The following is a 21,467-nucleotide window of genomic DNA, read 5'->3' as shown; positions in this document are numbered from 1 at the left end:
TTCTGTGTCTCCCTTTCTCTCTGGCCCTCCTCTCTCTCTCTCTCTCTCTCTCTCTCAAAAATAAATAAACATTAAAATTTTTTAAAAAGAACAGTAGTTATCCTAATTTGCCCTCCCCCCACGTCATAGAAATGTTTCCGTTTCTCCACACTATGACTAACTCTTGATGTTGCCCAAAACTTTGAGTTGAGACAACTTTTAGGTAGAGAAATGGTATCTCGATATTCTGATTTTTTTTAAACTGTGGTAAAGACCAGATCACATACGACTGACCATCTTGACCATTTTTAAGCGTGCAGCTACGTCACGTCAAGTACATACACGTTGTTGTCCAGCAGCTCCCCAGAACTTTTTCGTCTCGCAAAACGGAAGCTCTGTACCCACTGAACAAGAACCCCCCACCCCTCCTCCCCGCCGCCCCTGGCAACCAGCGTTCGACCTTGCGTTCCTATGAATTTGACTACTTTAGACAACACGTATGGGTGGAAACATACCATTTTGTCTTTTTATGCCCGGCTCGTTTCACTTAGCGCAATGTCCTCAGGGGTCATCCGCGTTGTAGCAGGGTGACATGATCTCCCTCATTTCTGCGGCTGAAGCGTAGTCCGTGGAATGGATAGACCACATTTTCCTTATCAGTGCATTCATAGATGGATATTTGGGTCGCTTCCATTTCTTGGCTATTCTGAACAATGTTGCTGGGAGCACAGCATTCTTCTGGGTATGGACCTAGAAGCGGGATTGCTGGGCCACGTGGTAATTTTGTTTTTAATTTCCAAGGAACCGTCATACTATTCTCCAGCTGCATCATCTTACACCGCTTCCAAGGGTGTACGACCACATCCTTGCCGACATGGGTTATTTTCTGTGGGTTTTTTTTTTTTTGATAGTGGCCATTCGATATTTTAATTTTACGTCCCCCTGAGTACGAGTGAGTTTGGACATCTTTACACCATCCCCCTTGAACAATGGGGAAATTACAGTTCTAGGAGATTAAATCACTTGCCCCAAAGCTCAGGGCCGGGCAGGGGTGGCGCGGAATCACGACCCGGGGTTAGATGCTCTGTGCACCCCTGTTCTTTCCAGATGTGACCCTGCCTCCAAACCCACAGGGCTTCTTTAAGAAAAGAAAGAAGGGGGAAGGCTCAGCTCCCTGCCTCTGAATTCCTGCCCACCATGCCTCGGACGGGGGGAGCTGGGGATCTACAGAGCATTATTATTGTTGGATCGGCGGGCCAAGTGGCGTTACCTCCACCTAGGAGGAAGCGGTGTCTACGCTAATACCCCGGACGGGAAATGTGTGCCCAGAAGATTAGCTCCATTGTGTGGGGCTGGACGCTTTCCACCGACTTTGTTTATGGGACAGATTGTTTTTGTCAAGTTGTTTGCCCCCGTGAGTCTCCCAGCTCTTGAGGCCCGCTGGCCGTGGACAGGGTCAGATTTACGGGTAGCCCAGAGCGTGGGCAGGAAAGGCCACAAAGGAAAGCCCTCCCCCCCCCCCCGGGGGACTTCAAGAGTCTGTCCTGAGATGGAGGGTGGGGGTGGGGGGAGGCTCCGCCCGGAACAGCAGAACCGGGGCTCTATTTTATTCATCTCTAAAGTGGGAGGCGCGGCAGGGGGGGGGGGGGGCGGAATCTTCTTCCCCGTTGGGCCTTCGGGCTGGTATTTAGACGTCACCGTCAGCATCCCCCGTCCGCTCCCCTCTGCACACGTCCAGATGGGTGGCTGGGGTTTTGAGGTCGCTGCTTTTTGTGCCCGATTCCTTCCGCCAGAAGCTTCCAGGCGCCTACCGCCACCGGCTGCCTTGCGCCCGTCGGTTCCAAATCCGTTCGCAGACGGCACCGACAGCGGGCGCCCTTCATGCTCCCTGCTCCGAGGCCAGGGGCCCGGCTCCTCGGGTGGTCTAGGCACAGAGGCCAATTGCTACCATGTGCCGGCTCTCCATTGTTCCGTCTTCGTCCCCACCCACCCGGCCAGCCACCACCCAGGCGGACCGCCCCGTCGCCCTGAGCTTCCGTGCTGTTCCCAAACCTCAAGAATTTAGGCCAGGCGCTCTGGAAGAGAAGGATGCAGAAATTAAAAAAGAGAGAGAGAGAGAGAGAGAGAAAGCTTCTTAGCGGCTCTTGGCGTCAGCTTTCTTACCTGTACCGTGGCATCATCAGGCCACCCCGGCTCCCGAGCTTACTGAGCCGGTGGAAGGCACTGGTAGCTAAAGCGCTTGGCGCAGAGCCTGGGACTTGGGGAGCGCTCAGTGAACCGCTCCTCTTATTTCTCGCATGCCCACCGGGGGCCAGACCCAGTGTTCGGGCCACGGGAAACTCAAATGGGACACCACCTTGGCTCTCAGCACTCACCTTCAAGGGAGAACCGCGATGAGCAGACTGTTCTAGGTAAGGGGTCCGTAGAGAGAAGCACAGAGTAGGCATGTCAACCTAGTAGGCGGGCGGCTATCCGGGAAGGCTTCCGGGAGGAGGTGACATCTGAACGGAGCCTGAAGAGTGACTCCCTTCTGCTGTTTTGGTGATCCTGCCAAAAGCAGGCCAGAGCCTCACATGACACCAGTTGGTGGCCCTTCGTCTGTGCTCCAACTCTGGCTGTCCCCTCTTAGAATCCCCTCGGTGCTGGGCTAAAAAAAGAAATCTGCAGGCAACTGTTTCCTCCCTCCTGTAATACACACGTCTTCATCCTCTCACAGGAGGGTATTGCCGGAAAGGTTTCCATGACTCCCAAAGTCCCTGGGAAAGGCCTTCATCACTTATTCATTTGGTCATTGACTTACTACGTATCAATAAACACCGACTGCTGGTTAGGCGAGGCTCACCTTAAAAAACCAGGTCCAGGTTGTGGACAAGCATTAAAATGAGGCCTGTTTGTCTCTTTCCTGTCCCTGAGTCACCACCCAGGTCCCCACGGCTCTAGGCATCGCTCACGGCAGCGGCTGTGGCGAGACGGCAGGATGGAAGAAAGGGTGAGGTCCGAAGTCCCGTGTCTAGCGTCTGACCTCTGTCACACGCCCTCACAGCTCCTGCTGTACCCTCATAATCCTGGGAGGTGGCCTCTGTTACTCCTGTTGTCCTGCTCGTGTCCCAGCAGGTCGCACTTGCTGGGTCTACAACTGGCGGACGGCTAGACAGCTGGCGGTTCACTCGGTCCACTCAGGGTGCCTCCCAGCTGACCAGCCCTACCTCAGCTCTTTCCGGTGCCCAGTTTCCCCCTGTGGTCTGGCTGCCACACCCACTTTGCCCATGGTCGTCTCTGGTCACCCTGTGGCCACTTCACCGTTCCCAGAGCAACTCCCATTAATGCCACCCATCAACACCATCAGCTGTTTTCTCTATCCATCCACAGGGCACATGGAACCTTCCGGATGCGAAATTCAAGCCCTCCCTCTGCCTAACCGCGTTGTGTACTGATTTTATTTGAATGTCTCTTCGTAGAATCCCATATGGGAAATGATGCAAAATCGTCTCTGCCTTTGGCTTTTCCCACACCCTAACAATCTTCTCCTAGGAGTCCTGCCTAGATGGGCATCCAGACCCAGCTGACTGCTTCCCCACCTCTCTCTCTCTCTCTCTCTCTCTCTCTCCCTCTCTCCCTCTTCTTCTAGGCTCTTCACTCCACTGGCCTGGAAGGGATTAGCTTTAGGAGTGGGGAGGAAGGTGGTTCAAGGAAGGAAGCCAGCTGGCTGATTAGGGAACATATGTCCCCAGATATTTGAAGATCTTACCCATTACACTCCCTGCCGAGGCTCCTGGGAGGGTTAAATGGGAGAGGTGTACATGTGCTTTCTGTGTGCCTGAGAATACACCGAAAGAATAAAAAGCGTGGGTTCTGGAACCAAGCTACCACCAGCTAGAAGCCCTATGGCCTTTGGCAAATCATTTAAACTCTCTGACCCTTGGTTTGCTCACCTGTGAGATGGGGATGATATTAATCCCTACCTCACTGTGCTCATTGGGATGTGTGGTTGGGTGCTAATCATAAAGATTGGTGCCAGTTTTATTTGGGGATACGGGCTCTTTGGTGTGACCCTGAATAAAAGGGAGGTTTGTTTTTGTTTTTGTTCTGTTTGTAAAGAAAAAGGAAACGAATGCTGGAGAGATGCCTAGCAAATGGTCTCCACCATGGTAAAGGGGTGTCAACGTAGCACCTAGTACAGAGGAAATACTGGAAAATGATAGTTAGTAGCGGTAATATTAGTCACGAGCTATGTCACGTGGGATCTGAGATGTGGAGTGGCATCTCCTTGGTTGCAAGGCAACTAGGGAAAAATGATTGTGGGGTCCCTTAGAACCACCCGATCGTTTCAGACAAGGCGGGCGCTCGCTGTTTCCCCTGCCGGATCCCTCTTTGCACGACACATCGCAGCTGTTCAATAAATATTGTGTTGAGTGAATGAATGAATGAACCCCTTTCCCCCGACGCCTCCCAACACGTGGTGACTCTCTGTCCCTATAACCTCCAACTTACCTCTAAGTGGCTTTAGCCAAGCGTGAGTTATAACACACAGTTCTGTTCTCCCACGGCGTGCAACAGGACAATCCCATATTAGGTTTCGTCTCCAGCGTTCGTTGGCCTGAACTTTGGAATATACCAGGCTTTATTCGCTCTACCCTTTTGTGTCTCGGTGTCTGTCTTTCTCTCCACTCCCTCAAGGTGCTAATCCAACAGCTCGCTGTAAAAGGCGTGAATTTCTTCCAACCACAGTGGTCACGTTTCTTAATCGATAGCCTGACTTGTCAGCACCAAGTAAACACAGCTTTGATTTGAAGAGAAGGGGGGAAAGCCAAGGGCCACTGCTGCAAAATCACAGAGAGAAGGAATCCTTTCTTCCACACGTTAATGAGGTCATTAAGTCAACTCTGAGCCATGACTATGTGCCAGACACTGCTGTAAACACTACGCTTGCACTGACTCGTCTTGTCCTTACAATCTGTTAGGGTGCTGTGACTGTCCCTATTTGATGTGTGAGAGAACTGGGGAGCACACCGGTTAATAGTGATGGGGCTCTATCCTGAGTCAGGCGCCGTGCCCAGGCCCTGAAAATGTAATCGTGAATAAGACAGACATGAATCCCTGTCTCACAGCACTTCAAGCGGACGTTAGGGACAAAAAGCAAACACCTAAATTAACAGAGTAATTTCAGTCAGGGGTGGTTTTGGCCGCAAGTATCCGATAGCCCAATCCTGGTGGTGTAAACCCTTGGGATTTATTTCCCTCCATGGAACAGACAGTGAGGATGCTGGTGCTGGTCCTCTGGCTCAGGAATCTGATATTCGCATTGTCTTTTCCTCCTGGTCACAGAATGGCTGCACAGCTCCAGCCGTCGGCCCTGTGATCCAGCAGATGGTGGAAGAGGGAGAGGGGTGATGCCAGGACCTGTCATTGGCCAGATGGGGGTCCAATGGGCACCTCTGCCTGGATGGCCGTGAAGGAGAAGGGAGCTGATATTGAAAGTCAGGTCAGCTGGCCCACAGTGCCTGCCACAGAAAGTGCAAAGAGGACCCTGGGAGAGAGGGCTCCTGTGTATGGCACGCTAGGGGGAGGTGACAGCTGAACTGAGACCTGATGACAGGAGGCCAGCCCTACAAAGATCTGAGGACACCGCATGCCACACAGGGGACACAGCAATGCAAAGAGTTTCGTTCAGAAATGAACATGGTGAGACTTTGGAGAGAGAGGGGTCCAGAGCGGCTGCAGAAGACAGTGATGGGGAGCAGGTCGAGTGGACCCCAAGGGAAAGAGAGGCGCGAGATCACCCTGCGGGGTCCACTTGGTCCTTGGCTCTTACTCAGCATGTGATAGGAAGTTACTGGAGGCTTTTAATCAGGGAACTGAAATGATCCAATTCGTGTCTTAAAAGGAATTATCGGGGCAGAAGAACTTCTGTGAGGGGTCACAAAGCTTAAGGAGACTTAATTCCAGGTGACAGTATGATTTTCCTAGCTCCTTCTTCTCGGTTTACTTTTTTCTGCCTGTTAGACCACCCCCACCTCCCTTTGCCTTGCCGTGGCTCCCGGAGCGCCAGACGAGGCCCAAGCAGGAGGTAAGCGTCACTTACCCTGAATGGACAGAGGCAAGCGCCCCACTACAGGTTCCCAAACTTCAGCCGCTCACCCTCCTCTCTCATGCCTGGGGCTGCATCAGTGGCTCTCAACCAAGCGAGTTTGCCTCCCTGTGGATAGGGGACGCTTGGCCACTTGTCTGGAGACATTTTGGGTTGTCGCGACCAGAGGGGGAACAGAGGGCGCTACTGGCATCCAATGGGCAGAGCCCTGGGATGCCACTAAGCATCCTACGTTGCGCAGGACAGCCCCCAAAAGCCAGAATTATCGGGCCCCGAATGGCAATAGTGCTGAGCTCGGGAAGACCTGGGCTAGATCGACATGCCTGTTCTGTTATTTCCTTAACTATATTTCCCTTTACACTCACTCACTCTCTAAATTAAACACACACGCACACATGCACACACACACACACTCACAACCATAAATAAGAAATGAGTGTCACTTGCCGTAAACAGTTGACCAGAAAGATAAATACGCAGAAGACAAAAGTCGACTGCATTCCAGCTGGATGGTGCCATTAGCTCTAGTCTCTGAGTTTCCCAAGGTTAAAAAGGGAGTTTGGGCAATGTCACGGAAGGCTAAGAAAGACTGAGGACCTGCCTTAGATTAAATAAGAGGAAAGAGAAAAGACATGTAAATGCAACATGATTCCGGACTGGATCCTGGATCACAAAAGCTACAATTACTGGAATGACTTTATTGGGACAGTTCGCAAACTTCTGAATATGGATTTAATATTAGATGCTGGCTTGGTGTCCCTATGAAATTTCTCGAGGTTAGTGATTATGCTCTGGTTATGTAAGCAAACATCCTTTCTTGCTCTTAGGAGATACATGAAGTATTTAGGGATAAGGGGTGATGATAGTGGCAATTTATTCCCACTATTTTTCTTCTGAGAAAAAAAGCGTTTTCAAGATTGAGAGGTGAGTGTAATGGCTTACCTTTAAGAAAAAGATGGGACAGTGGTTCTCAGTGTTGGCTGCACTTTTGAATCCTCCTAGGAGCTACTAACATTCTGAAGCCTAAACCTCACTCCACCTGAATTCTATCAGCACCTGTGGGGGTGGCATTTTGTAAAAGTCTCCCCAAATGTGCAGAGACGTTTGAGAACCATTGCCCCGGAAAATGAAGAGAATAGGGCTGATTCCATTGTAGATCTTTCCTGTTTTATTTTTTAAAAGTGTGTGTATGTGTAAGGTGCATGGGCGGCTCATTCGGTTAAGCGTCTGACTTTGGCTCAGGTCGTGATCTCACGGTTTGTGGGTTCGCGTGGGGCTCTGTGCTGACAGCTCAGAGCCTGAGGCTGCTTTGGATTCTGTGTCTGCCTCTGTCTCTGCCCCTCCCCTGCTCCCACTCTGTCTCTCTTTCTCAAAAATAAATAAACATTAAAAAAAATTTTAACGCATGTGTATGTGCATGTGTGTGTGTGTGTATACACACATGTGTCTTCATGTGTATGTGTGCATATTACACATGTGTGTATATATGTGTACCTACACACACAGAAAGAAAGCAAATGTGCCAAAATGTAAACAGTTGGTAACTCTAGCTGAAGAGTATGAGAGTTTATTGTACACTTCTTGTAAGTTTTCCGTGGGTTTGGATTTTCTTTTCAAAATAAAAATTCAAAGCAAGAAAACAAACAAAAGCTCTCCTGAATGTACCTATGATATCACAAAAATCTCAATTTTTTTTAAGTTTATTTATTTTGAGAGGGAGAGCAAGCACGTGGGAGGGGCAGAGAGAGAAAGAGAGAGAGAGAGAGAGAGAGAGAGAGAGAGAGAGAGAGAGAGAATCTCAAGCAGGCTCCACACTGTCAGCCCAGAACCCGATTCCGGGCTAGAATCCATGAACCGTGAGATCGTGACCTGAGCAGAAATCAAGAGTCGGACACCCCGCTGGCTGAGCCACCCGGGCGCCCCTCGAGCTGTATTTCTGTTTATGCATGAGAGACTGTGTTCCAACCATTGTGCCTTAGGCTGGGGTGCTCTTGATTGATACTAAAGAAAAAAGATTTTCTTTCGAAAAAGGTAAACAAAAGAGGTGTTAAAGAGAGAGCAGTGCCAACCACAGGCTTTCTCAGCAGAGAGATTGAAAGTGATAGAAAGGGATGATTTTCTCAGTGTGGGATGATTCGGTGTTTTCAGGGCCTCTGGAAGCCCAGCGATTAAAGTCTTGGCCAAGAGGCTCCGTTTTCTCTGCTGCAAAATGAGGATACGATGCTGGGAGCCGGGGCCCAATTTGGGGGCTGGTCCTCCTGCCCTTTGAGGTCTTTAGATAATTATCCACTGACTTCCCACTCCCACTGCATTCCAAACCCCGGGGAAATTCCAAGGTCCTTGCCAGGATGTCACTGAACTCCTGGGGCCTTTCTCGCTGTCACCTGGGCCCCGACTTCCTCCTGGCTCCGCCAGCTTCTCCCTCTGCCTCTCAAGGCGATTCATCTGTCTTCCCTCTGGCAGCCATTCAGCCCCTTGCTGCCTTTTCCAACACACACAACACACCCAGGCACGGACACACAGAGACGCGGACACACACAGACTTAGAAACAGAAGCACATAAAAACAAAGACATGCCCAAGCCTGGACAGGCACCGCGATCCGCACAGACTCAGACCGACACAAACATTCCTTCACGGACACACACAGACACGGGCACAGACAGACAGACAGACACACGTGCACACTCACGGACACGCGCACAGATGCAGAGGCACACCAGTCCCGAGCGTGCGGTAGAGCCTGGCCAGGGGCCGGGGTTCTGGAAGGGACTTCCAATACAGACAACTTACAAGCGGTCGTCAGGAATCTTCGGAGTCCCCTTGCACATCGTCCCCTCCGTCCTTGCTTTTACTTTCCCTCCCAAATACTCTTCTCCACTAGTTTTCCCTCTCTGGACAGTTCGTTACTTCTCAACTCTCGAATTGCAAACCGCTTTGGACGTGGCGTGCAGGGGCCTCTCCTCTCAGGAGTGTGCTCTGCTGAGAAACAGTCCTCCCCTTTGGGCTCTTCCTCTCACGGCGGGTTTTGCCAGGGGAGAAGAACAGCACAGAGATTGATTTCCCCGCCGCTGTGACTTAAGCCACGCGCCCTCACTTGACCTTAAAACCCTGGTGAGGTGTCTGGGTCCCTCCAGGCTGTTCACGGAAATACCATAAACTTGGTGGCTCCCAAACAACCCACATTGATTTCTCCCAGTTCTGGAGGCGGGGAAGCCCAAGGTCAAGGCGCCGCCGGCAGATCCGGTGTCCGGAGGGAACCACTTCCGGGTTCAGAGTCGGCCATCTTCTCTCTGTGTCCTCACCTGGCGGAAGGGGCGAGGGAGCCCGTCGGAGTCCTTTTAGAAGGGCACAGATTCCACTCCTGGGGGCGCCACTGTCATGACCTAACCGCCTCCCAAAGACCCCACCTCCTAACACCTTCACCTTGGGGGTTAGGTTTCAGTGTATGAATTGGGGGGGGAGAGGGGGCACAAACATTGAGACCGCAGCCCATGATTACACTCCATTCGTTATTGCCGTTTAGAGAGGGTTTGTAGGTAATGGTGTTGGTTTCATTCATCCCTACCCAGTAGGGTAGGATTTGGGGGAGGACCCTGTGACACAGGATGGCTGGTAGAGGTGGTCGTGTCTACTGTGGATTTAGGATTTCCTTTGAAGTCAAAGGATGACCTAGTATTCTTGGTGATCTGTGCCCCATCTCTTCTAACATGCTAAGATCTTTCCTGGTTCCAGGCTTTGCTCGTCTTGTTCTCTCTGCTTGGGGCTCTTCTTCTCCTGTTCTTGGTAGGTTCAGCTCCTTATTTCTTAGGTCTCAGTCATGGAGTCATTACCTTAGAAATGCTTTTCCCAGACCCCCCTGACTGACTTCCCTCACAGCATTTGGCACAGCTTGCTGTACTTTCTTTCTTTCTTTTTTTTTTTTTTTTTTGGTACTTGTCTGCAGTCTGCTCTCCTCCCCTAGGGAGAAAGCTCTCTGAGGTTGGGAATCTTGTCTTGTTGTCAAATGAAACTCCCCCTCAAATCCCTCCCCCAAGAAACAGATAGCTCTTTTTTTTTTATTTTTTTAAACGTTTATTTATTTTTGAGAGACAGATCATAAGTGGCACAGGGACAGAGAGAGAGAGAGGGAGACACAGAATCCGAAGCAGGCTCCAGGCTCCAAGCTGTTGGCACAGAGCCCAATGTGGGGATTGAACCCACAACCCGTGAGATCATGACCTGAGCTGAAGTTGGATGCCCAACCCACTGAGCCACCCAGGCACCCCCTCCCCCCCCTTTTTTTTATTTTTGAAACAGATAGCTCTTAAGGGTCTTCTTTCTTGCTTGCTTTCTTTCTTTCTCTTTTTTTTTAGTGTTTATTTATTTTGAGAGAGGGAGTGCGGGGAAGGGCAGAAAGAGAGGGAAAGGGAGAATCCCAAACAGGCTCCACATCGTCAGCACAGAGCCTGATGTGAGGCTTGATCTCACAAACTGTGAGATCATGACCTGAGCCGAAATCAGGAGTCAGACACTTCACTGACTGAGCTACCCAGAAGCCCCCAAAACTTTTTACTTTCAAACAATTTTAGACTTACGGAAATTTTCAAGAACAGCAGAGTATTCCCCTATACCCTTCACCCAGCACCTCCGAATGTTAGTATCTTTTAAACTGTAGCATTATTATCGAAACTAAGAAATTAACATGGGTACAATATTATTAATTAACCTATAGACTTTGTTCAGATTTCACTAGTTTTTTCCTCTGAGGTCCTATTCCTGTCCAGGGTCCCCCACCGCAGTCATGTCTCTTTAGTCCCCTCCAGTCTGTGACAATTCCTTAGGCTTTCCTCATCTCTTATGACTTTGACACTTTTTATTTTGTTTTATTTTGTTTTGCTTTGTTTTGTTTTGTGTGTATAGTTAACATGCAGTGTTATGTTAGTTTCATGACTTTAACACTTTAAAGAAAATGCATGCCAAGTATTTTGTAGGATGTCCCTCAGTTTGGGTGCATCTGATGTTTTCTTCCGTATATGACAGGGGTTACAAGTTCTGGGTGAGGATGCCACAGAGGTGGAGTGCCTTTTTTGTCAAACTGTATCAGGGGTACATAAAAACATAACTTAGTACTAGTGACGTTAACCTCAATCGCTTGATTAATGTGGTGTTTGTAGGATTTCTTCGCCGTGAGGTTACTAGCGTTCCTGTTATAATTAATAAACATCTTGGAAGGGATACTTCAAGATTACCCTGTTTCTCCTCAAACTTTGGCCCACTTAAATTTTAGCATCCCGTGGGTGGATCTTACTGTAGCAATTATTTCCTGTGCTTTTCTCATGGTGATTTTTTATTTATTTCCTTCCTTCACTCTCCATTTATTGTCATTCTTCTTTAAGGAGACCCCCTCCCATCCTGCCTTCCTCCCTTCCATATTTCCTTCTTTCCATCAATATGAACTCAAGGGTATTTATTTCCCTTCAAGGCTTATAATCCAATACTATTGGCTTTTGTTGTTTTTGTTGCTTAAATTGCTTTCTGGCACTGCATGGTGTTCCTGGCTCGTCTTGTATTTTCCTTGCCCCGGCTCTGGAAGCAACCGCTTCTGCCCAGAGCCCTGGTTCCTTTGATTGGAGTATGGTGCTTAGAAACTAAGATACGAGTGTTAAGGGTGCTCATTGCTACTGAATCATCCTTGCTTCTAGGACCTCTCAGTGTTCAGAGCCTAGAAATATGTGTATCAGTCCGTGCAAACACACACCTCTGTATTTATATCTTTATCTGTCTATTTATTTTAAAACTTCAGTTTATAACCAGACTACTGATTTCAACTCATCACCACAGCCTCCCTCCATCTTTGTGTTTTTCTTTATTTGCAACTTTTTTTTTTTTTTCGTTCGAGGGCTGATCCTTCAATCTGGATAAATGGTAAAACATGCTTCCGTCCCATCCCTTCCTCCCTCCTTTCTCCCCTGGGAACGACTGACATGAGAACACAGCCCTGAATGCCGAAAGCTGCTGTCGGAAGCGAGACGGAAGAGAAAACCAGCAGATTTCATGGTCCTTCTTAGTGCAAAAAGCACTAATTATATAGTTAATATTTTACGGGCAGTGGGGTGCATGAGGTCAGCCCAGGCTCTGGAATGTAAGCTTATTGTTCCAGCCAAATGAGTCAGTTGAAATGAGAATACAAATTTGTTTGAGCAGCTATCTGTCAACAAAGTCTTGGGGAGCTGGCGAGGAGGAAGGAAGTTTTCCTGTTTTCCGCTCTAGCCCTCTAGAGAAAAATCTCACCTAGTGGTCCTCTTACCTTGACCGCTGCCCTGGCTGCAAGCATCTTGCCTCTTGTGGCTGCCTTCTTATCTCCTCCTTGATCTCGGCCCTTCCTGCTCCCAACATGTGAGCTGCTCTCTTTTCCTCTGACTTCCCGTCTTTCTTTCCCTCTTCACAGAACTTGTCGCCTTTCGCCTGAAAGGGGATCCTAGCAGAAACCTTGCGTGGCCGGCCGGGTCCACAGAAACTCTTCAGTCGGAAAAACCTAGTTGACATCTTCCCTGATTTTGTCGTCGGAGGTTTGGTTTTTATTCGGTCAGTTCCCTGCTCTTGTAACACTTCGGGTGTGGGGGGATTTTGTTTCTCCCTTCCTTTTCATACCAGCTCGGACAGTTGTTCAGCATGAAACCTCAGGAATGTTTTCTTCAAAACCCAACTTCTGCCCACTATGCTCCGGATGTATGAAAGATAAGGAAGGAAGGCAGGAGTTGTTTACTCTCATGGCATAAGGAGCATTTATGATCGGAAACTCAAAAGCCTGCCTCTTTTAGCTCTCCCTGGGAAGAAAGAAGTAAGCCCGTTTCAGGTGCTCTTATTGTTATGATTGGTTTTAGTGTTATCAGTGATTCCAGAAGTCCACAGGCCTATTTGACTGGGATCCTGCCACTCCCATAGCAAGGGGTGGGGGTCAGCTTCACAGTGGCTGGGCCAACCAGGAATGAACCCAGAGTGTCCCAGAGCCGGAGGAAGGCAAGTCCGTGAGGGAGGGAGTCTCAGGAGAGCCTGTATTTTCTTAGCTGTATCCACGTAGCCTGGATGGAAAGGTATTGACGGCCACCAACTTCCTGAGGTTGGCCAACTTCCCCGGGGGGACCTAGGGATGCTAAACCGTTGTGGGCACTGAACCATCAATGAAGACAATGAAGAACTCATTTCGAGAATTCCAAGAATACTCTCCATTCTTGGAAGAATGCTTAGCACAGGCACTCGGGGTTGGCGGGAAGGGAGGGAAAATGTGGTGAGTAATTATATTAATAATGACAGCTATGGGGGCATGCTCAGTAGCAGTAGGAGGTAATAAGAAGAAGGAGACAGTGACAATAATGGTAACAGTGATGAAGGTGGCTGGAATTTAATTCGGTTCTTGTAGTTCACTGATTTCTCACAACAGCTGTGTGAGGCAGGTACTGTGATTCGTCCCATTTGACGTCTAAGAGACTTGAGGCTCAGAAGGGATTCACTATCGTGCTTGTGGTCACAAAGCTACAAAGCGGCAGGGGCTGGATTAGAATCCCGAACGTGCTTTCGAAAATACTTTGCTAGTAGTCTTTTTGGGAGGGTCTCTCTTGTCAGCTGTAGGGCTTTGGTTTTGGTGAGCCCTGTAATAAGGTGGCTATGGCCGATGTTTTAGCACAGGTCCCTCCCCACCTCCACAGTGCGAGACAGATGGCCCAGAGAAAGGAAGCCAAGGCCCCACCCTCCACAAGGCTGCAATCTAAGGGAGGAGGCACATGCCAGGCTGTTTGTAGGCCCACGCTGTGGGGAATGGCCACAGCCACTAGGAGGGTGTCATCAAACTGCGTGTCTGAAGACTTGGCTGGTGTTTGGAGGCATGGTGGTAGGCATGGAGGGAAGGCATGCCAGGCAGAGGGACCAGCATGAGTCAAAGCACAGAGGTGTGAGATAGCAGTCTGTGTGGCCCTCGGTGGTAGGGACCCTGTCCCACTCTCCCATCACATGATGAGCCAGTAGCAAGGCAAAGACCTCAGGCTTGCCAGTGCATCAGAATCGCCCAGAAGCCCCACCTAACTGCAGAGGCCCGGGCTCCACCCCAGACATCTTGAGCCAGAATCTTCAGGATCGCGGCCTGACCTTTCTTTCGTGTCTAGCTGGGGCTTGGACCATGGCAGGTGAATAAATGAGCCAATGGCCACACCGTATGCATCAGTCATGATAGGCTAGCGCACGAGAGGACAACCATCCACCCCCAATCCGCAGTGGCTTCCAACTGTAAAGTTTTGGGTTTTGCTCACATTATATGGCCCCAGTGGATTGGCGGGGGGCGGGGGTGGGGTGGGTGGGTGGGTGGGGGCTCTGCTCAACAGAGCAGACATATAATCCCTCTGAAAACACTCTTCGGCCGGGACCGTCACATGACCCTACCAGGAAGTACCCATCTTGCAGGAGCCCAGAAGGTGGGAAGCCAGAAGTCACGGGTGAATGGCACAGCTGACTGCCAGACTCTATGAAGCTGGCATCATTAACTTCATTTTCATTTCAAAGTGAGACTTCAGAAGCTTGCTCAAGGCCAGAGAGAGGAGCTGGATTTGAGTTCTTTTTATTTTTTTATTTCCTGGCTAAAGTCTATATATATATACACACACACACACACACACACACACACACACACACATACACGTATATATACACATATATATGTTGGGATGTTATATATAACATTCCAAGCTAAAGTAATATCCCATGTATATATACATATATATATGTATATATATATATACACACACATCCCAAGTTTATGTATATGTATATATATACATATTAGTATATTAGCCATATATATATGTATGTATATGTATATATATATATATACATATTAGTATATTAGCCAGGAATATATATTAGAAATATAAATATATATTTAGCCAGGAAGCACATATATCTATGTTGTAATCAGGGTGGATGGGTGCATGACATTAAACTTAGTGGTTAAAAATCTGGATCCTCCAGAACTTCAGCTCTGTCTTACCAGCTGTAGGATCTGGGCAAGTATCAGAACCACTTTGCGCCCATGAAAGAGATAGTTAAAGGATGTTAAGGGTTGAAGGAAGGATGTGTCTCTTGGAATAAAGTGTTCGGAATCGGGTAGCGCTTGCCTGAGTGTGACTGAAACTGCACAGGGGTGGAAGGGATAGATGTTAAAAGTCACTCAGGACTTGGGATGGCTCCTGACACAGCCAGGGAAGAGGTATGCCCGTTCCCCATAAGCTGCTCCTCTCCTCCTTGCCCCAGTGCGAATGTTTGGGCTGTGGGGAACAGAGAAGCCAACTCAGGTTGATTTAACCACACGCTTTAGCTCAGGGAAGGGGACATCCAGGGCCTTGTAAGTCTGGGGTCGGTCCAGCAGCTTGGTGATGTAGTCAAGGACCCAAGATCTTTGGCGTCCTTGTTCCTCTGCCCTGTAAGTCCTACTTATCCACCCTAGCTGTGGGGAGAACCATGGGTGGCAGTGGAAAGCAGGGAGAGTGAACTGGCTTCCTGATGCTTTCTCACTGCTCACTGCTGCCCTAGTGTGTCTCTTTCCAAGTCTCTTTGGCTCCACTTGGCTTTGGCTTGTGAGGGGTCAGCGTTCCTGGTGGGAACACTGGCTGGTTTAAGCAGAAAGGGGAATGTAATAAAGGAAGTTAGGTATCCCACAGAATCATAGCAAGGGCGGGAGAAAAGAGATTGAGGCTAAGCTTCTAGGAAAAATGCCCCAAACCACACTGCAGGCCTGGCCCCAGGAGCTAATGCTGTCACCCCAACCACCACTGCCGTCAGCTTCTCCATCGGGAGTTCAACCCTGCAGCTGCCCTGCCCAAACCTGGCTGCTTTGGCCACCAGTCACTTGTGAACAGAACCGAAGCTCATGAGCGGATTCTGTCTCACGTGATGTATCTGGCCTCCCGGGCCTGCGTCATATCCCCTGTCCTAATTGCAGGGAGGCAGGAGACTTGCATCCTGCTTCCACTCTGGGGTGCCAGGGCTTATAATAGATTGGCTAGCGATATGACAGCTGTGTCACTACAGTCTGCCCATCCTTGCCCAAGCACTGGGTGGGGGTCGGGGCAGGGTGATAGGACTCCATAAAGAGTTTGAATTGACCAACGGGGCAGGATATGTATGTGGGGACCAATGTCATAGTTCACCACACTCTTCCACCTCCACTTGGGTTCTCTCCTCTCCATTGTCCCCATGTGCTCACAGTATGTACAGGTCTGGGATGCCTCTTAAATCCCCAGTCCCCCCTGCCTTCCCAGCTACCAACACTTACCTACCTACTCTTTGCTGATCCATGCTGTCCCTGTCTCTAGAATGATTTCCCCTCTCCTTACCTCATTCACTCGGATAGATCCTTGAGAACTCCATTCAAGCCAGTTCTTTCCTATCCTTCCATCCATCCTGCCTTTTCTCCTTTTTCTTTCTTTCTTTCTTTCTTTCTTTCTTTCTTTCTTTCTTTCTTTCCTCTTTCCTCCTTCCTTCCTCCTTCCCTCCCTCTCTCTCTCTCTTTTTCTTTCTTTCTTTCTTTCTTTCTTTCTTTCTTTCTTTCTTTCTTTCTTCCTCTTTCTTTCTCACTTTCTTTCCTCTTTCCTCCCTCCCTCCCTCTCTCCCTTTCTTCCTCTTTCTTTTTTTCTTTCTTTCCTCTTCCTTCCTTTCTTTCTTTCTTTCTTTCTTTCTTTCTTTCTTTCTTTCTTTCCTCTTTCCTCCTTTCTTCCTCCTTCCCTCCCTCTCTCCCTTTCTTTCTTTCTTTCTTTCTTTCTTTCTTTCTTCTTCTTTCTCTCTTTCTTTCCTCCTTCCTTCCTTCCTCCCTTCCTCCTTCCCTCCCTCCCTTCCTCCCTTCCTCTTTCTTTCTTTTTCTTTCTTTCCTTCTTCCTTCTTTCATCCCTCCCTCCCTCCCTCTCTCCCTTTCTTTCTTCCTTCCTTCCTTCCTCTTTCTTTCTTTCCTCTTTCTTTCTTCTTTCTTTCTTCTCTTCTTTTTGTCATTTGCTCTTCTTTCTCATTCTATTTATCACACAATGTTTCAACACCTATTGGTTGAATTATTTAATTAAAACCTGTCTCTTCCTCTATGCCATCGATGTGACATGGGCATGGGCTGTGCCTGTCTTGCTGACAGCTACTAACACAGTAACTGGCACTTAAGTGCTTAATACATTTTTATTGAATGAATGAGCATTAAATAAATCACATTATAAAATTTCTCCTGGCTCAAAAGGCAATTTATTTTTTTTAGGTTTTATTTATTTATTTCCACCATTTTGAGAGAGACAGAGAGAGTGCAAGTGGGGAAAGGGCAGAGAGGAAAAGAGAGTATCCCAAGCAGGCTTTCACCACCAGCATGGAGCCGGATGCAGGGCCCGAACTCATAAAACCATGAGATCATGACCTGAGCTGAAACCAACAGTCAGACGCTTAACAGAGTGAGCCACCCAGGTGCTCCTCAAAGGCGTTTTAATAGTGCTTTTTGAAAATTATACCTCAGAGGTGTGTACATTAGAATCACCCCAGGGCTTTTTTTTAAAAATGTTTATTTATTTTTGAGAGAGAGAGACAGAGGGTGAGTGGGAAACGGGCAGAGAGAGAGGGAGGGAGACACAGAATCCGAAGCAGGCTCCAGGCTATGAGCTGTCAGCACAGAGCCCTATGTGGGGCTCGAACCCACAGACTGTGAGATCATGACCTGAGCCGAAGTCGGATTTCTTTTTGTTTTTGCCAACAACTTAAAAATATTTGAGTAGCTTTTCCTAATGAGGGAGCCTGTTATAAGACTGGCCCCCAGCCCCCCAGGAAACAGGGAAGAGAGAGCACATCAGAGCTTCAGAAAAGTCTGGTTTCTTTCCACCATCAAGAAGAAGTGTGGGGGTAATTTTGTCCATTAAAGAGCATTTATTGTTGCTAGAAACTAATTTTCTTCCTATGCCTGAGCAAATAAGGTCATATCCTCCAACTCGATTGGGAGTTTATATTGGGAAATGGGGAAAGAATAAAACATCACAGATATGGCACCTATGGTAATAATAGCTACAATTTGCTGAGAGCTTAATCTGTGCAAGGTACTTTTCTACGTGCTTCATATATATTAACTTGGCTAGTCCTCCCAACAACCTCTTTATATCCTTTTTTTTTTTTAACTCTTAAAGTTATTTATTTATTTGAGAGAGAGAGAGAGAGAGAGAGAGAGAGAGAACACGAGCAGGGGAGGGGCAGAGAGAGAAAGAGAGAGGGAAAGTGAGCATCCCAAGCAGGCTCTGCGCTGTCAGCACAGAGCCCAGTGCAGGGCTCAAACTCACAAGCCATGAGATCATGGCCTGAGCTGAAACCAAGAGTTGGATGCTTAACAGCCCAAGCCACCCAGGTGCCCCTATATCCTTATTTTAGATGAGAATATTCTATCTCACACAGTATCTTCTACTGGAGCCCTGAGCTCAGGAGATTTCTAGGTTTTCAGCTTTGTGAGAACGCAGGCATTTGGGGGTCTTGAAGAACGTTGTTAGTCATGGAGGCCAAAGTTTGCGGGTCTGGGGACAGACCCACCTAAGGTACAACCCCAGCCCTCCCACTTACTAACTGTATATCCTTGGGCAGTTTCACTCCCCTCTTAGCTCCTTGATTTTTTTATCTACAGTGGGGACAACCATACCTTCCACATGGGGTTTTGGGGAGGACTAAATGAGTTAATGAATGGATAGTGCCTGGAGCAGGACTTGGCACCTTGTAGCTTCCCAGGAGGGGCGATTTCCCTGCCTTTCTCACTTCTTCCTCCATCAGGTGGATTGGGTTATTTGCGCACACGGAAGGGCACCCATAACATCTGGCCTGTAAAGAATGACATTGTTGCTAGAGTGGGTGGACAGGCTTGGAGAATGGGCAGGCCAATGTTTGCCAATGTGGATGTGACTGTCAGGTCGGCTGGGTAAGCCCGTGTGGCCCCTGATGCGACGTGCAGGAGCTTCTAGAACCTCCAAGGCTCTTGCTTTCCCAGCAGCCTGCTGGCCCAGATAAGCCAGCCTATGTTCACTCACGGGACTTTGGTTCAAGGCAGTACTGGGTTCTGGACTCCGGATTAGGTTTACATCTTGTCTCACTACAGAGCCTCAGGCCAGTTTCTCCATTTCCCCAGTCTCCATTTTCCTAGGACTTAACTTAGAAGAATATTGGTGGCACCCTTGAAATGTCCTCAATAAATCCTAGCCCCTTTGCTTTAGAAACAATTATACGTGAAGAGTTTACCCCTAGGAAAGAGACACACCTTTCTCTGTGCCCCCTAACATCATGTACATTCTAGGTCTGTGTCCTGTGTCCCACTCCACGGGGGCTCTCTACAATCAAAATGCCACCAGTCTAAAAAGGAGACCACTGAATATAAGAATATAAATAGTCACATAATTTTCAGGGCCCTATACTGAGTCTGGCACGGGGACGCCTTAGGGAGTTCGTGTAATGAGAAGAAGCATTTTCTGGATAGCAGCTCATAGATTGTAGCAACTGGCCACCTAGGAGCGCCCCTCTCCCCTTGGTGAACCCTGGGAGGTAAGTAAAGACCGGGCCGATGAGATTCGGCGCCCTCAGCCAAAGGATGGCCAAGGCCAGCGCCTGGGTTTGTCACGGAGGCAGAAAAATGGGGCTTTGGCTTGGGTGTCAGGCTCCTTGCAGTGTGAGCTGGCGCTACTTAGTCGTTTTTTCCTCTCTGGAGTGGGGAGGATGGTAATGCCCACTTCGTGGGGTTGTTGTGAGAACCCATGGGGACTTGCATAAGTACTCGGGGCACAGTAAGCACCCCAAGACCGGTGGTTAGGATTACTGCTGTCGCCGTGGTCGAGACTCTGCAAAAGCTCGCAGGTCCAGGGCCCCGGGCATGCGCATGCGCACCAGGCCGGCCAGGTGAGGGGAGTCGACCGTCGCGCACCTGGCTTTTAACCCTTCGCGGTCACGGACCTAGGGGAATGGCTGCAGGAGCCGGGGCGGGGGATCGCGACCACTGCTACGCCTGACCCCCGCGGCAGGGGGCGGCTTCTGGAGAGCCGCGCCGTGTCGGTTCCAGGCCGGGGTCCGCGCTTGCGGCGCGGCGCCGCGGGGAGGGCGGGGGAGCGCCAAAGGGAGCGAAGTCTCGCGAGATCGCGCGCGGTGGCGGCAGCGGCGGCGGCGGCGGCAGCGGCGGCCCTGGAGGTGAGCTGCGGCCGGCGGTGGCGGCCGTTGGGGACTGAGAAGGGGGTGAGAGCGGCGGAGGCCGAGGCCGGGCGGGGGAGCGGGCCCGGCGAGCGGTCCGCGTCCTGGGCGGCCGCCGCGGGGTGCCCGGCGGCCGCAGCGGAGCCGCCCGGTCCGCGCCGTCCCGGGACTCGCGCGGGCGAGGCGGGGCGGGGCGGCCGGGCCGGGGCCGCGGAGCCGCCAGGGCCAGTCCCCTTCGCAGCCGGTCCCCGCGCTCGGGTGCGACCCCGGGGCCCGCCTCGGTGCCCTCCGGCGGCGGGGTTGACGCCAGGACGCGGTGCCGCTGGCCGCGGCAGCACGATTTGTTGAGCGTTTACAGTATGCCGGGCACTTAACTTGCGCTGCTCCGCGCCGGGGCTGCACAGCGAGGCGAAGCGCCCTGCCCAGAGTCACCCTGCGGGAAGCGCCGGAGTGGGGGGTTCACACCCAGGCACACCGATTCCAGCCCCCACGTCCCGTCCTTGCCTCCCATCCTTGTCTCCACCCCCACTCTCAGGGTTTTAGGACTTGAAGTCTTCCTGGGGTCCGAGTTGGGCTGCAGTAGGTGTGTGGAGCCCCCCACCCCCCGGAACTGGCTGCAGCATGGTATAGCAGTGTCTTGGGAGAGGGTCTTTGGTTTTGGTCATATCCCCAGAAGGGTCCCTGACCCCCAGATGGTCAAGAACTCCTGTATGGCCCTGCACGACCCCAGAAGAGGTCTTAGAGCAGCGAGTATGTGCCAGGGATGGGTTGTCAGGCTGAATGGAAGTGGACTTTTGGAGTGCAGGGCTTGCTGTAAGCAAAGGAAACTTTGAAGTTTGATTGTCGTTGAGCACATGATTACAGTCTTTGGAAGCTGTGGTGCTCTCAGCCTTGTTAGAACCAAGACCCCTCCCCTTTGCAGCACACTTTGGCAAAGCCCGCTTTACCTCCCTACCATGAAACTCATCGACAGTGTAACCTACCTGCACACGTAGTTGAACATCACCGTGATGCTCCGATTTAAGTGTAAGGGAGAAATAAAAGAACCATCTATGACACACATTGCCGTTATCGTTTACATCTCGCACACACTGCTGTGCTGGAAGAGAGCTTGTAGCGGGTGCTTGCAGCTGCTTCCAGTGAAGATGTTTAGATTGAACAGCAGTAAAAATATCAGGGACGGTTTCACACAAGAAAAGGAAAGA

The 21,467-nt window shown here is 50.0% G+C and overlaps 1 protein-coding gene across 2 annotated transcripts in view; it reads left to right on the top strand.

Annotated features, from left to right (window-relative positions):
• Window positions 1-2,187: 2,187 nt before the first annotated feature.
• MRTFB (myocardin related transcription factor B) overlaps window positions 2,188-21,467 on the top strand; it is a 214,451-nt gene continuing 195,171 nt past the window's right edge. The window contains exons 1-2 of one of the 2 annotated variants that reach the window (XM_042972019.1): window positions 2,188-2,390; window positions 12,497-12,633. The gene's annotated coding sequence lies outside the window, so the exon portion shown is untranslated. Of the gene's footprint in view, window positions 2,391-12,395; window positions 12,634-21,467 lie in introns of those variants that run through there. The other variant, XM_042972021.1, reaches the window with a different exon arrangement.

Source organism: Panthera tigris, chromosome E3 (assembly GCF_018350195.1).
Source record: "Panthera tigris isolate Pti1 chromosome E3, P.tigris_Pti1_mat1.1, whole genome shotgun sequence".
Taxonomy (NCBI): domain Eukaryota; kingdom Metazoa; phylum Chordata; class Mammalia; order Carnivora; family Felidae; genus Panthera; species Panthera tigris.
This window is presented reverse-complemented; position numbering and strand designations above follow the sequence as displayed.